Below are 14,994 nucleotides of genomic sequence, written 5' to 3' on the forward strand. Positions count from 1 at the left end.
ACTTTGATTGCTGTGCCAAGGGCGCTTTACTCATGTGGACTGAAGCACTTTGCTCATTGTGCTAAGGGGTGCTTTAATTTGGAAGTAACAACTCCCTTCAAGATTGGACTCATCAAGACCTTACCGCTACGAGTACGACCTACTCGTATCTGAATTCACCATGGAAACAAGGATACTCCGATTTGCTGTCAATCTGCCATGCAGGAAATCTGCTCTTCTTCAGAGGAACCCCCACGAGGCCTGACTGCATCAAAGTCTTCAAAATAGTGAGCAATGTGCTTGGGTGTGGCTGGGCTTTATAGGCCTGCCACACCCCAAGATGGCTGCTGCCTCTAAAAGGATGGGAATTGTAGTCCCTTCATAGAATAGCACTGATAAGTGCATCTTGTCCACCAATGTCCTCACCCTGCAGCTACATGAGCTTTTCCACAGGGCAGACGACGCTGATGACCACTTTTAGTACAAGAAGGGGTGACGAGTGGTGCGCATGAAGTGCCGCAAATCCACTCAGCGGAGTTTCGTCCGGGACCTAGACCGCTCACAGCTTAATTCCTGACATTTCACCCCTCTCCCAAGCGTGGTCCAGGGCCTGGCTTATCAGGATGGAGGAGGTGAAAGCGTTGCACCAAACGTGGTGCATGGACATGTCTTGCATGTTCCCAAGAGTCATTTTCCGGTCCGTATCCTTTCCAGGACACCAAGTACCAAAGACAAGACCCACGATATCTGGAGACCTCATACTCCCAATGACCTTGGACTAATAGAGGAGCAGGTTGTGTGACGCTTGAGGGCAAAGCAGATTTAAGAAGTGAAGTGTGAAACACCAGATGAATTTTCAAAGACGATGGTAATTTTAGTTTATATGTTACTAGGTTCACTTGTCGCAGAACTTCATAGGGCCCTATGAATTTTGGATGAAACATATTTTTATTTTTTAATACAAAGTTTTCGTGGATAACCAAACTCTGTCTTTGTTTGTATACTGAGGACCAGGCTGGTGTTTTTTGTCATCTTGCATTTTATATTTTGTCTTTGCTTGATGAAGATTTGTTTGCAATTGTGAATGTACCTTTTTCATGTGTGTTAACATGTCCATGAGTGCCGGAGTGGTTTGAGTAGAAGCCGGTAGCGTAACTGGCAAAATGTGTGGATGACGCCCATATAAACCATAGAAAGGAGTTGAGTTTATTGAAGAGTGGTGAGAGTTATTAGAAGTCACTTCTGCAAGCCACAAAAGATCCAGCAAAGTTTTAGGAGACACTGGGGTCATTTTGACCTCGGTGGTATTTTTTAAAGGCCGCTGAGGGACCACCGTGCGGAAGACCACCAGTGGTGGCGGTTTGCCGCTCGGCCTAATATGACCGTTGGCAGCTCTCCGTCCTTTTACGGACGGAGAGCCGCCAACAGCCATACTGGCGGGAGGCGGGGAAGAGGAGGTTGCTCCACCTCCACCGCCACACCAACAGAACACCGCCCAGCGAATCACGTCCTGTGATTCGCCGTGGCGGTGTTCTGTTGGCGGTGTGGTGTCGGCGGAGCTGCCCCCATGGCTCCCGTCCCCTCCCGGAGGATCATCAGACCAGGTAAGTCGATCGTCCGTGAGGGGAGGTGGGTGGGGGGTGTTGTGTGTTGTGTGGGTGCATGGGGGTGTGCGTGTGTGTATGTAGAGGGGGTGTGTGAGTGTGTGTATGCCTGCGGGGGTGTTGTGTGTATGGGAATGAGTGCGTGTATGTCTGTGGGTATGTCTGTATGGATGTGTGCATGTATGTTTGAATGTGGGTGTGCGTGTATGACTGTGTGTGTGGATGTAGGCATGTATGTCTGCGTGTGTGCGTGTAAGTATGTAGGTGGTGCCTGCGTGCGTGTCGTGTGGGTATGGGTGAAGTGATGTTGGGGGTCGGGGTGGGGAGGGGGGCCCTGCCACCTTTGGGGGGTGGCAGGGGTGGTGGGGGGTAGGGGAGGGAGTCAGGGTGGGGTAGGGGTGCGGGAGAGGCACTGATAGTGCTTACCGCCATGGATTTCATGGCGGTTCAAACCACGGCGGTAAGCCGGGTCCAAATACCGCCGGCAGTATAGTGACGGCCGCCGGGCTGGAGACCCAGGTCTCCAGCCCGGCGGGCGGAACGGAGAACCGGCGGATGACCATGGCGGTAACTGCCATGGTCATAATTCCACAAAGTAAGACCGCCAGCCTGTTGGCGACCTTACCGCCAGTTCTCCACCTTCCGCCAGGGTCATAACGACCCCCTTTGTTGCATAACATCATAAGTATTGTTTTAGAGTTTGGTTTAGTCTCTCTGTTTGACCATCCTTTTGTGGATGATAACTAGTGGATAAAGTTGAATCAATTTGTAAAGCCTTGCACCATTGCTGCCTAAAACGTGCAGAAAATTGTGTCCCTCTATCAGAGAGGATGACTCTTGGAAGTCCATGAAGACGAGCTATGTTTTCTAAGATGATAGTTGCTAAGGTGTCGGAGGTTGGTAGCCCTTTACAGGCAATGAAGTGAGCATATTTGGTAAGGGAATCCATCACAACTAAAATGGTTGTAAATTGCTTTATTTGAGGAAGACCAGTAATAAAATCCATAGAGATATGTTCCCATGGATGATTGGTTACGGGTAGAGGTATCAGTAGACCTTTGGGCTTGCTATGTTCGCTTTTGCATCTTGCACATACTTCACATGATTGTAGCATTTCCTCAAGGTCGTGAACAAACGTAGGCCACCTTTTCATGAGTTCTAGTGTTTTTTGAGGATCTGGATGACCTGCCAGAGGATGACTATGCAACCAATGAAAAGCTGCCTCTCTTAACTCCTCAGTAGGCAGGAATACTCGAGATTCGTGTAGAGGTAAGCCTTGTTGAATGGACCTTTTGGTGTCTTGTTGTAACCACTCTTGCCACTTGGTGATGTGAAAATGATTACAAATGAGATCAAGGAATTTCTTGGCTGCTACTAAACACAACACTTTTGAAGGCGTTAAAATAGGCATGGGTTTTTGTTCAGTATGTGTGATCGAAGAATCTTGCCTAGACAATGTGTCGGCCTTATGATTTTCGACTCCTGGTCTAAAAGTCACTATGAAATCAAATTCTGCAAAGAATATCATCCATCTCAGTTGTCTGGGAGTTAGTAGTCTGGCAGAACTCATAACTTTTTAATTTCTGTGGTCAGAGTATACAGTTATGGTGTGTTTCGCTCCCAATAGATAATGTCTCCATTCTTTGAAAGCATTGCGAATTGCTAGTAATTCTTTTTCAGTATGGTGTAATTCTGTTCTGCTTCATTCAATTTTCTTGACGCATATGCTATGGGATGCCAGTTTCTCGATGACGTTGGGATAGGATGGCCCCAACAGCAATATCGGATGCATCGGCTTCCACAATGAATGATTCCTCCACATTGGGGTGAGCTAGAATGGGAGCTGAAGTAAAGGCCTTTTTTAAGTCTTGAAATGCTTCCTCTGTCTCTTGGGACCAGTTGAAGACGGCCTTTTTCCTTAGTAATTTGGTGATTGGTGCCACCTTTTGGGAGAAGTGATGGATGAAGTGTCGATAAAAATCCACAAAACCCAATAAACATTGGATGTCACGTATTGATTTTGGTGTGGGCCATTCGGATACAGCTTGAATTTTTCTTTGAGTCATTTGCATGCCATCATGTGTTAAAATGACTCCCAAAAATTCAACCTCTTATGGAATTCGCATTTACTTAATTTGCAAAACAAATTATGGTTTTGTAGAGTTTGTAATGCCTTTTTTACATGTTCTTCATGTATTTCTTCAGAGTTTGAATAAATCAATATATCGTCAATATAAACGTTGACAAAGATGTCTAGGCATTCTCTCAGAACATCGTTTAGGAAGTATTGGAAGGCTGCTGGGGCATTACATAGACCAAATGGCATCACTAGATACTCAAAGAGGCCATAACGAGTCTTAAAAGCCGTTTTCCACTCATCTCCCTATCGAATTCGAACTAGGTGATAAGCACCTCGTAAGTCAAGTTTGGTGTAAATAATAGCGGATTTGACCTGGTCTAACAAGATTGGTATGAGAGGTAGTGGATATTTATTTTTAACAGTGATCTTGTTTATCGCTCTAAAGTCAATACAAGGCCTCAATTCGCCATTAGCTTTGGGTACGAAAAACAGCAGAGAAGCCGCTGGAGATCGTGATGGCCGAATTAGCTTGTTGGCTAAACATTGATCAAGGTATTCTCATAGGACTTGATTTTCTTTCTCTGATAATGCGTATATTCTACATTTTGGTATATTGGTGCCGGGTACAAGGTCGATCTGACAAGCGTACGGCCTGTGAGGGGGTAAGGAGCTCGCTTTCTTTTCACAGAAAACATCAGTATATTCTGAATACTGTGATGGCAGATCAATTTCCTTCTCAACTGCAGTAGCAATAGAGTGTTGAAGATTTCCTTCTTTGTCTCGTCTTGGTTGAATTTTTTTTTTTTGCACAAGAGGAAGAAGAAAAACGCAAAACCTGGTTGCGCCAGTCTATGCATGGATTGTGTAACATTAACCACAGCATTCCTAGGATAAAACCATATTGGGGTGCTTGGATTATATTGAAGCAAATTATCTCACAGTGGTTCTGATTCTCATCATCTTTGCAAATCATTTGTATTTGTGAGGTTTGTGTAGTAACAGTGCCTCCTGCCAATTCACTACCATCAACTGCATAAACAACTTCTGGAACCTTTTTCTTAACACTGGGTAAATGCAAGTCTAGTGCAGTTTGTTGATCCACAAAATTTCCTGTTGCCCCTGAATTAATTAGAACTTGTACATTACGGCCCTCATTACAACCCTGGCGGTGCAAGACCGCCAGGGCTGTTTTGGCTGAAGCACTGCCAACATGCTGGCGGTGCTTGATAGGGGATTACGACCGCGGCGGTATCGCCGCGGTTGCACAGCCGGGGCCGGCGGTTTCCCACCAAATTTGCGCCGGCGGTGATAATCCGCCAGGGCAGCGCTGCTTGCAGTGCTGCCCAGGTGATTACAAGTCCCCGACCGCCAGCCTTTTCCTGGTGGTACGGGGAGTCACGGGGCCCCTGGCATGGGCAGTGCAGGGGCCCCCTGACAGGGCTCCATGCAGCTTTTCACTGTCTGCTATGCTTTTGCAGAAACACTATTGGTGGCTTGGTTTATACATACAGACCAAGCAGTATGTCCTTGTTAGAAATGGGGTTTTTGATTGGCAGTCAGGTTGCCCTCTGTCCAAGCAAGAACCCTCACTCTAGTCAGGGTAAGTCACACACAATCCAAAATCAGCCTGTGCTCACCCTCCGGTAGCTTGGCACGAGCAGTCAGGCTTAACTTAGAAGGGAATGTGTGAAGCATTTGTGCAATGAATCATACAATACCATAATATAACACCACAAAAATACATCACACAGTGTTTAGAAAAATATATAATATTTATCTGGGTATTTGCAGGTCAAAACGATCAAAGTTGCAATATGAATTTGTAAGGATATCACTGAAAAGTGATATAAAGTGTCTTAAGTCTTTAAAAAGCAAATAAAGTGTCTTTCAAGCTCAAAGTACCTGGTTTCTGGTGGGAAATCTCCTCAGAGGGCCACAGGAGAAGAGATACGTGGAAAAATGGTGTGTGCGTCGATTTCTCCCCAGCACACACAGACTTGCGTCGTTATTCTCCACGCGGGGAAGTCGTGTGTCGTTTTCCGGCGCGCGGACAGTCTCTTTCTGTGGATCGCGGGGATTACCAGATGGCCCGGGTCTGTGCGTGGATTTTCCTGCTTGTTTTCCGGCTGCGCGTCGTTCTGCAGGGCTGCGCGTCGAAGTTTCGATCTCACGGCAGGCGTTGCGTCGATTTCTCCTTGGAAGTCGGGCGGCGTTGTACTTGCGAGGCCGTGCGTCGAAGTTTTGGTCTCACGGCAGGCGTCGCGTCGTTTTCTCCTTGGAAGTCGTGCGGCGTTGTCCTTGCGAGCCCGTGCGTCAAAGTTTCGAGCTCACGGTAGGCGTCGCCTCGATTTCTTCTTAGAAGTCGGGCGGCGTGGTCCTTGCGAGGCCGTGCGTCAAAGTTTCGGTCGCCCCGAAGGCGTCGCGTCGATCAGCGTCGGTGTGCGGCGTTTTTCTTGCCGCGGAGCAAGCTATGCGTCGAAAATTTCGGCGCATGGAGCGTCCAAGTGAAAGCAAGAAGTCTTTTTGGTCCTGAGACTTCAGGGAACAGGAGGCAAGCTCTATCCAAGCCCTTGGAGAGCACTTTTACAGCCAGACAAGAGTTCAGCAAGGCAGCAGGCCAACAGCAAGGCAGCAGTCCTTTGTAGAAAAGCAGACAGGTGAGTCCTTTGAGCAGCCAGGCAGTTCAGCAAGGCAGCAGGCCAACAGCAAGGCAGCAGTCCTTTGTAGAAAAGCAGACAGGTGAGTCCTTTGAGCAGCCAGGCAGTTCTTCTTGGCAGGATGTAGTTTCTGGTTCAGGTTTCTTCTCCAGCAAGTGTCTGATGAGGTAGGGCAGAGGCCCTGTTTTATACTAAGTTGTGCCTTTGAAGTGGGGGTGACTTCAAAGAGTGTCTAAGAAATGCACCAAGCCCCCTTTCAGTTCAATCCTGTCTGCCAGAGTCCCAGTAGGGGGTGTGGCAGTCCTTTGTGTGAGGGCAGGCCCTCCACCCTCCCAGCCCAGGAAGACCCATTCAAAATGCAGATGTATGCAAGTGAGGCTGAGTACCCTGTGTTTGGGGTGTGTCTGAGTGAATGCACAAGGAGCTGTCAACTAAACCTAGCCAGACGTGGATTGAAGGGCACAACAAGGTTTTAGTGCAAAAAAAAGCTCACTTTCTAAAAGTGGCATTTCTAGAATAGTAATATTAAATCCGACTTCACCAGTCAGCAGGATTTTATATTACCATTCTGGCCATACTAAATATGACCTTCCTGCTCCTTTCAGATCAGCAGCTGCCACTTCAACAATGTATGAGAGCAGCCCCAATGTTAGCCTATGAAGGGAGCAGGCCTCACAGTAGTGTAAAAACGAATTTAGGAGTTTTACACTACCAGGACATATAACCACACAAGTACATGTCCTGCCTTTTACCCACACAGCACCCTGCTCTAGGGGTTACCTAGGGCACACATTAGGGGTGACATATGTATAGAAAAAGGGGAGTTCTAGGCTTAGCAAGTACCTTTAAATGCCAATTCAAAGTGGCAGTGAAACTGCACACACAGGCCTTGCAATGGCAGGCCTGAGACAAGGTTAAGGGGCTACTGAGGTGGGTGGCACAACCAGTGCTGCAGGCCCACTAGTAGCATTTAATCTACCTGCCCTAGGCACATGTAGTGCACTCTACCAGGGACTTACAAGTAAATTAAATAGTCAATCATGGATAAACCAATCAGTAGTACAATTTACACAGAGAGCATATGCACTTTAGCACTGGTTAGCAGTGGTAAAGTGCCCAGAGGTCAAAAGCCAACAACAACAGGTCAGAAAAAATAGGAGGAAGGAGGCAAAAAGTTTGGGGATGTCCCTGTCAAAAAGCCAGGTCCAACAGTCCTTAACTGTGATATTTGCCAACAAATAAAAGAATACACCATCAAATGCCCTCCACAGACACCCCTCTTGATTTCCAACAAACCACTACAGTGTGTGTACCTGGACCATTGCGGTCCCCTACAATCTGATGGTGCATACAAATACATTCCAATTGTGGTAGATTCATGCTCCAGATTTCTATGGGTATGACCACAATGATTGGCTGATGCTTTAACTGTTTTTAAAGATTTGCAAGTCTTCCTTGGGGCATATGCAGTTCTGGATTCCACTCGGACCAGGGCCCTGTTTTTGCCTCCAATGAATTCAGCGGCAGCATGGCTATGATGGGTGTTGCAGTGCATTTCATATCTTGATATCATCCCAAGGGAAACGTGATTGTGGAGCGGAAAAACTGAGACTTAAAGTAATCCTTGACATTTAGAGTATTAGGTTCAGGTTGTAATTGGCTTCATCACTTCTAGTTCAGCCAGCACTAACCAATCTACCCTGAATGTCTTTGGGAGGGTGTACCCCTTATGAAGTCCTATTTGGGATACTTATGTATGTCTATGATCCAGATGGCCCTAGCACGGTGGTGGCAGAAACACCTTGTGACGTAAATGAACATGTTACTCACTTGCAGGAATTAAATAGTTCTGTGCTGAAAATTCATCTGCACATGTCGACAATTTGGGACTAAGCGATTTGCCAACATCCACAGGCTGGATTGGTTGGGACTCTGGTTTGTGACAAAATCTCTGTAAAGAAGGAGTTTGGCCCATCGTACTGAGCACTGGTTCCAGTTTTGGGAATACTCGATATCAGAACTGTCATTTTACCACTTCTGCCTGGTTCTAAAGAAAGCTGCTATGTTTCAATTGGCAGCGTCAAATTGCACCATGTGGCCAATCCTGCACAGTAGACCACAAGGACTCCTGAGTAGTTCCCATACCCCTTTCATTACATACAATGATGTGCCTTTTCAAGCACTCAACAATGCTGAAATTATTTCCCCTAGCATAGGGAGGGTGGAGAATGAACTTTTGTTGATTCCTCTCACCACTTTATCGACAAAAGTGTCAAAAATTCTAATTTACACTCTTCAAATGCATCACAAATGGATGGAATTGTTTATTATGAACTACCAGTTCTCTTTCACCTGCACTCACTAGCTACAGTTTGTGCACAGACTGCTTCTGGTTACTTTGCCATCATAGATGACTTCTCTTCAAACTTTTCAGTATCAGATACAGTACCTGTGTCAAAAGCACGTTAGCTCTTCAAATGGCTTAAAAATAACTAGTTAATTCATCCATGGTCCTATCTATAGATACTACTGACTGTGTCTGCCTTTCTTCTTTGGATTGGGGTTGTTATTGTTTTCTTTTTGCTGATACATGGTCACTATCTTCCTGAACGATCTGTTGTTGTACTGGTGGATGAGGTTTTAAAACCTTTCCTATCCTCACATAAGGTCCGCAGAGACTTGTCCCTGGTGAACATTTCAGGTGTTCCAGTTCCTGATGGAATTGTTTTGAATAATGTACAGTTTCATATCTTTGACCCTACAGAAATGATTCAAATTCCATATGTTTTTAAAGTAACATTGAATAATATTATATCACCAAAGGGTGTTTCTGATGACAGTTGATTCTAAGCTTTCTGAGCTTGAATATTACCCTGCATTTGAAAGTGAAGATGTATATATGACAACAGCGAATTATGGAGAAATGTGTTGTCACCACCATTACGGACATCATTTTCTACACCGAGCTGGTACCCCAAGAGTAGTTTACAATTTCACACAATGGGAAAATTGTTCAACTCCACCAGTGGGGAGTTCCAAAATATATATTGAACATTTTTCATATTTTACTTGGCATGGTGTTAAAAATGCTGAGTACTGTTACTTTAAATGACCCCCTTCCAAAGCAAATAAAACATTACTAAAGAATACCAAATTAACTTATTTGAGTTATTTTATTTCCCAGTTGGCCATAGAAGGTTATGAGTATTGAAAGAAGTAAATTGATTTAAAGAGCATGTGGGGGAGGGGAAAATGGCAAATACAAGGTACACAAGCTTTATTTAGCGCTTGCCTCAATCCTTTACAAATTCCATTTCTTAATGACACCATTTAGCAGACAATTTGTCTAGGATTGGCAGAAATAAAAGAAATGAATTCACCCAAAGGTGTTCCTTCACCAGCCAAATTTGGCATACAGAAATTATGATTATGAATGTATTGCATGTTGACAATCCATCGAAAAAAGCGGGGGGAACCTGCGGGTTCCAGAAAAGTGTGTTTGGGAGACGGCTAGTGGTATCACTACCTGCATGCAGAATGAAATCTAAATGTCCTTGTCACTATAGGCCAGTCAAGTATACTGTAGAAATTGGCCTAGGCCAACACGGAAGGCATGTAGGGCATCCTCAAAGGTGATAAACTGATTGTCTGGGTATATTTCCATTAGCAGTAAGCAGCTTTCCCCATTTCAAGCTCCCCACAACCATTGTGGCAGATATCTGTGCAAAGGAGTGATTGGTCCAAATCAACATGTTGGTGTGAAATGCTACACTGATTCCATACCTCTTCAGGTAAGAATAATTTTGATGATGTTTTGGAAATTATTGAAGCCTCGGATGTTCCATGTAATTACTTTATAATAGCTTCCCATGTCTCTAGCCTGGCCTGTTCTTTGTACTAAGTAGGATACACCAGCTTTTCTCTTCCAGCAGTCGTTCCCTCATGTTTGTGAGCCGGACAAGTGGGTAAGCCCTAATTCTATCCATCCTAACCTGAAACATGATAACAATAAAACACCCCAACATCCCAGGCCTGCCCCAGAGTAGCATTTTGAAAATTGAAAATAAACACTATCCCTTCAAGCACCATGTACAAATTCAAACAGAAAAAGCACACCCAAAACCTGTGATTGCACAGTGGAGGACTACTCCCCAGACACCAATAATACACTCCACCACAGCTGTGGAGAGTGGATCCATGTCACCAGAGATGTACTTCTCTAAGATCTCCTCATACAAGAAAGCATGATGTCCCACTCAACACAATGTTCATATTCGCCTTTGTGTTTGCTGGTTCTGGTGGCCGACTAGTATGGGTGTAAATTATTTTATTTGCTGTATTCCACATTATCATAATAGTGGTGGGGGGAGCCCACTTTCCAGCAGGCATAATGGAGATCAAGTTGCCCAGTTTTTCTCAGGTCACCCTCCCAAATGCTGTGTAGGAGTATTGGTACATACTCCCTTTCAAATGTAGCATATGCTGTGTCAAGTCCAGTTCCATTCACTTGAGTCCCAAATCTCAGAGGAAGTGAAGAATATCCACCTATGCCCCCTGTAGCCACTCCAAAGGTCTGTAGTGAGTTCCAGGCTGTGGAGAAGATCCAATGAGGCACTCACGCACCATTGTGTAAGTAGCAATGAAGGGGTCACAAGAACTCTTCTCTTCTCGGACTAAGTAAGCTAAGCCGAATTCAGGGCCTTAGGCACAGTATAAATAAGGCCTCCCCCAAGGTGCCCGCCATTCCCGGTCTCCCACCGAAATTTCGGGAAGGGTGTGAGGGGAGAGGGGAGGCCTTTCCATGAGGCCACAGGGTATGTATAAGACACAAGGACCTAAGGGTCCGAGGAGAACTAATCGCTCTCAAGTTAGTGCTTTATGGAAAATTGAGAACATCTAATTTGTGTAGTGTGTATGACACATAGGGGGTTATTACAACTTTGGAGGAGGTGTTAATCCGTCCCAAAAGTGACGGTAAAGTGACGGATATACCACCAGCCGTATTACGAGTTCCATAGGATATAATGGACTCGTAATACGGCTGGTCTGAATGGAGCCGGCGGAGTTGCTGGTGTGCGACGGGTGCAGTGGCACCCGTCGCGATTTTTAGTGTCTGCTTTGCAGGACCAGGATGGCAGGAAGGGGGTCGGAATCCCCATGGCGGTGCTGCAAGCAGCGCCGCCATGGCGGATTCCTTGGGCCAGGGGTAAACCGGCGGGAAACCGCCGGTTGCCCTTTTCTGACCGCGGCTTTACCGCCGCGGTCAGAATGGCCCTGGAAGCACCGCCAGCCTGTTGGCGGGTGCTTCCGCGGTCCCCGGCCCTGGCGGTCATGGACCGCCAGGGTCGGAATGACCCCCATAGTGTCAATTTTCCCTTTGAAGGACATTCAGGTGCCTTCTATCTCAGTCATAATGTCTGATGATTCTTGGCCTTCTGTCACTCCAGCCGGTTGTCTGCCTCCTGTGAGTTGCCATCTGCCCTCATGGTGAAATAGTTCATTATTTTGATAGATTGGAATAGCTTAACTGTTCTACCTTTGCCCCTGATGGCCTCCTACCGGACAGCTGACAGCCCGCCAACCACAGCGCGCCCCACCTCCCACTTACTTTACTCCTTGTGCCCCTCAGTTCAAGCAGGAGGGAAAAATAGTCACCAGTAGCCATTACACTTCCGAAGGGCAGCATTGAAGTGTGGAGGCGATCCCACATTTGCTGCTTTCCCCGCAGTCATCGCACACACAGCCACAGGGTAGCACACTGAACGAGTACACACCAACTGCCCTCCCTCAGTGCATCCTCCATGTTGCGCCACCAAGAATCCTTCCCCTGCCCTGGGTACACCAGACCGTGCTGGGGTCAGAGTCAGACCAGCCCTCCCAGCATCCAACATGTGCCTCCACTGCTCCACCTCACCTCCAATTGCTCTGCACCTGGCTGGTGGGCTCTCAATTTGCACTGGGTGTGGGCACAGGCTCCTTCACCCACTCTGCTTCTCACTTGGCTCTCCACTGGGTCTACCACCAACAGCTCTTCGACAATCAGATGGTGGTGGAATGCCACAACAGGCTCTGATTGTGTGCCGTCCCTGCTGCTCAGCCTAATCTCCTGGTAGGCCTCAGACTGCCCACCTACAGCCTTGGTGGGCTCCTCCTTGGCACCATACTGGCCATTGATTTTAGTGCTGGTAGTCCAGATGGAATTTGCTGAGGATATAGCATCAGCTGGCACCTTTGCCCTCTTATTCATGCTCCAATGGGGGGTTATGTGAGTCAGGATTAGATAGGATTACAGTGCATGTGTCACAGCTCTAGGGAAAATGCTTCTAGTCGGCCACCTTGTCAGCCCACAACCCCATCAAAGTGGTTTTATTCACTTCAAAGTTACCAAATAAGAGTGGTTTAGAGTTGGCCATTTTTATTCACTCAAGCACTTTCTGGCATTCTTGGGACTAATTACATTGTATGTCTTTTTAAGAGTGTCCTCCTGGGATCCACCTTGCCTGCCAAGTTTTATTCAGCTCCACATTATCCCTTCTGAATAACTCATTGAAGGTTTGATTATCTAGCATGGGGAGCAACAATCAGCAAATGCAGTCAAACTTTTATCATATAACTTAATATCATAATTAGGAAGACTCAGCCTATCTTTGCTTAGAAAACAATCTTCTTTTCTTCCTCTTCCAGTGGTCCACACACGAATACCACTTGCATTCCTGGGATCCCTGCATACCCTAAGAAAATCACCTTTTTTTCTCACATTTGCAGTACATTGTATGTCTTGCTTGCCAAGTTTGAAACATGACTAATCTAGAGTATCTTTCGGTACCTGTAGGCTCTGGTGTATTCGTCAACTAAATTGTCCCACTGGTCATACGGACCTTTAGACATCAGCTAAAAGTGTATTGTGGGTGCTAACATCAGCACAAGTCTAATTACAGTGAAACCTATTTAGCACAAAAAGAAGGACTAAGTGAATGGCTTTTAAACCATGAAGGTTTATTAGCAGAATAGTCAATGTTACAAGTTTTAGTCATTAAATAAATCAATTTATAAGATAAGCATATATAAGATTGTTCAGTCTGAAATTATGTAAACCGCATTGCAAATCATTACAAGATATAAAATGCAGAATAAAGGTAATATCAGTCCCATAAATTAACTTCCATGTTCTAAATAAAGCATAAAAAATGACAATGTGAAATTCTAAGTTGAAAGTGTCAGTCTTAAATGAGCCCAATTAAAGGAAGAAGGAAGAGGTCTTTAAGCGACAACCTCAAGAATCAGGGGACACCAGCAGAGTTTGGGAAAGGTCTCCCCTCAGCAAAGGCAGGACTGGATCTGCTAACTATTCTAAGAGTCACACAGTTAAATCACATAGAATTATTCTAGAACCACCAACACTCTATGGATGAGTTCAATCAGGTTGAATTGTCTTTTGGGGGCAGGTAGATTTTCATCATTCTCAACACCAAATGTAGGCAAACACAGATACATGGCCTGGATAACGGTCCTTGAATCCTCAGGGTCAGTGCATTGTTTAAAATGCCCACTTCTAGGTAGCACCAAGCCTTTATACTATTATAGCTCAAACAGTTGTGTGGCCAGGGGAAGGAATGGGATTGGAAAGGGAACAGCAGGGAAGGCGACCTGTCAAGAAAATAATACTGAAAGAAGAAATTCTATCACTTTTTAAATTCAACACACTCTTCCTGTCTTCACCTGGACTGATTTTTACCTGTAAAAAGAAAAAGGCTAGCTGGCTCTTATCTAGGTTTCAACCATATCTGCGGATAAGAACATCTTGAACCACATTTAGAATATATATGTGTTGTTGTTTAATAAATCTTGTCTATACAGTACTATTATTAGAAGGCAGTGTTTCCCAAAGTGTCCGCCGTGCGCCATCAGAACTCACCAGGGGCGCCGCACACTTCTAGGGAACACTGAAATGCTTTCATTTTCATACTACCGTACTGCCCCATTCTAAAAATACATCACATTTAGAATGGAGCTGTACAGGAGTATGAAAATGAACGAATCACAGTGGAAATAAATCGAACTTGTTAGGGTTTTGCAATGTTATGTTGTAAGTTGTAAATCCCATCAAGTTCAATTCGTTTCTACTGTGAGTCTCTCTTTCATACTACCGTACAGCTAGCAAAGCTGCATGGTAGTATGAAAGAGAAAGACTTGCAGCAGAAACAAACCAAACTTGATGCATTTTCAATAGACATCATAACATTGCAAAAACCTAACAAGTTTCATTTATCTGCACTGCAATTCGTTCTGTTTCGTACTACTGTATGGCTCCATTCAAAAGACAAGTTATGTTTAAAATGGAGCCGAACAGTGGAATGAAAAAGAAAGAATCACAGTGGAAATAAATCAAACTTGTTAGGGTTTTGCAGTGTTACATGGTAAAACCCATCAAGTTTGATTTGTTTCCACTCAGTGTTTAACTATTTATAAATAAAAACGTACCTGAAAGCTCTTCTGTGAAACATGTGGCTGCTGCAAGTTAAATATGCATGCATAGAACATTGAGGCAGCGGTAATCCTAAAGCTATCTTGGGCCTCCTCAATCCATTTACAGCCTCTCCCTGCCCCTTCAGTTCAGTCTTGCATCTTTCTCCCAATGTGGAGCTTTTCAGTCCTTCTCTTCCTTCGTCTTTCT

Source organism: Pleurodeles waltl, chromosome 1_2 (genome assembly GCF_031143425.1).
Source record: "Pleurodeles waltl isolate 20211129_DDA chromosome 1_2, aPleWal1.hap1.20221129, whole genome shotgun sequence".
Taxonomy (NCBI): Eukaryota; Metazoa; Chordata; class Amphibia; order Caudata; family Salamandridae; genus Pleurodeles; species Pleurodeles waltl.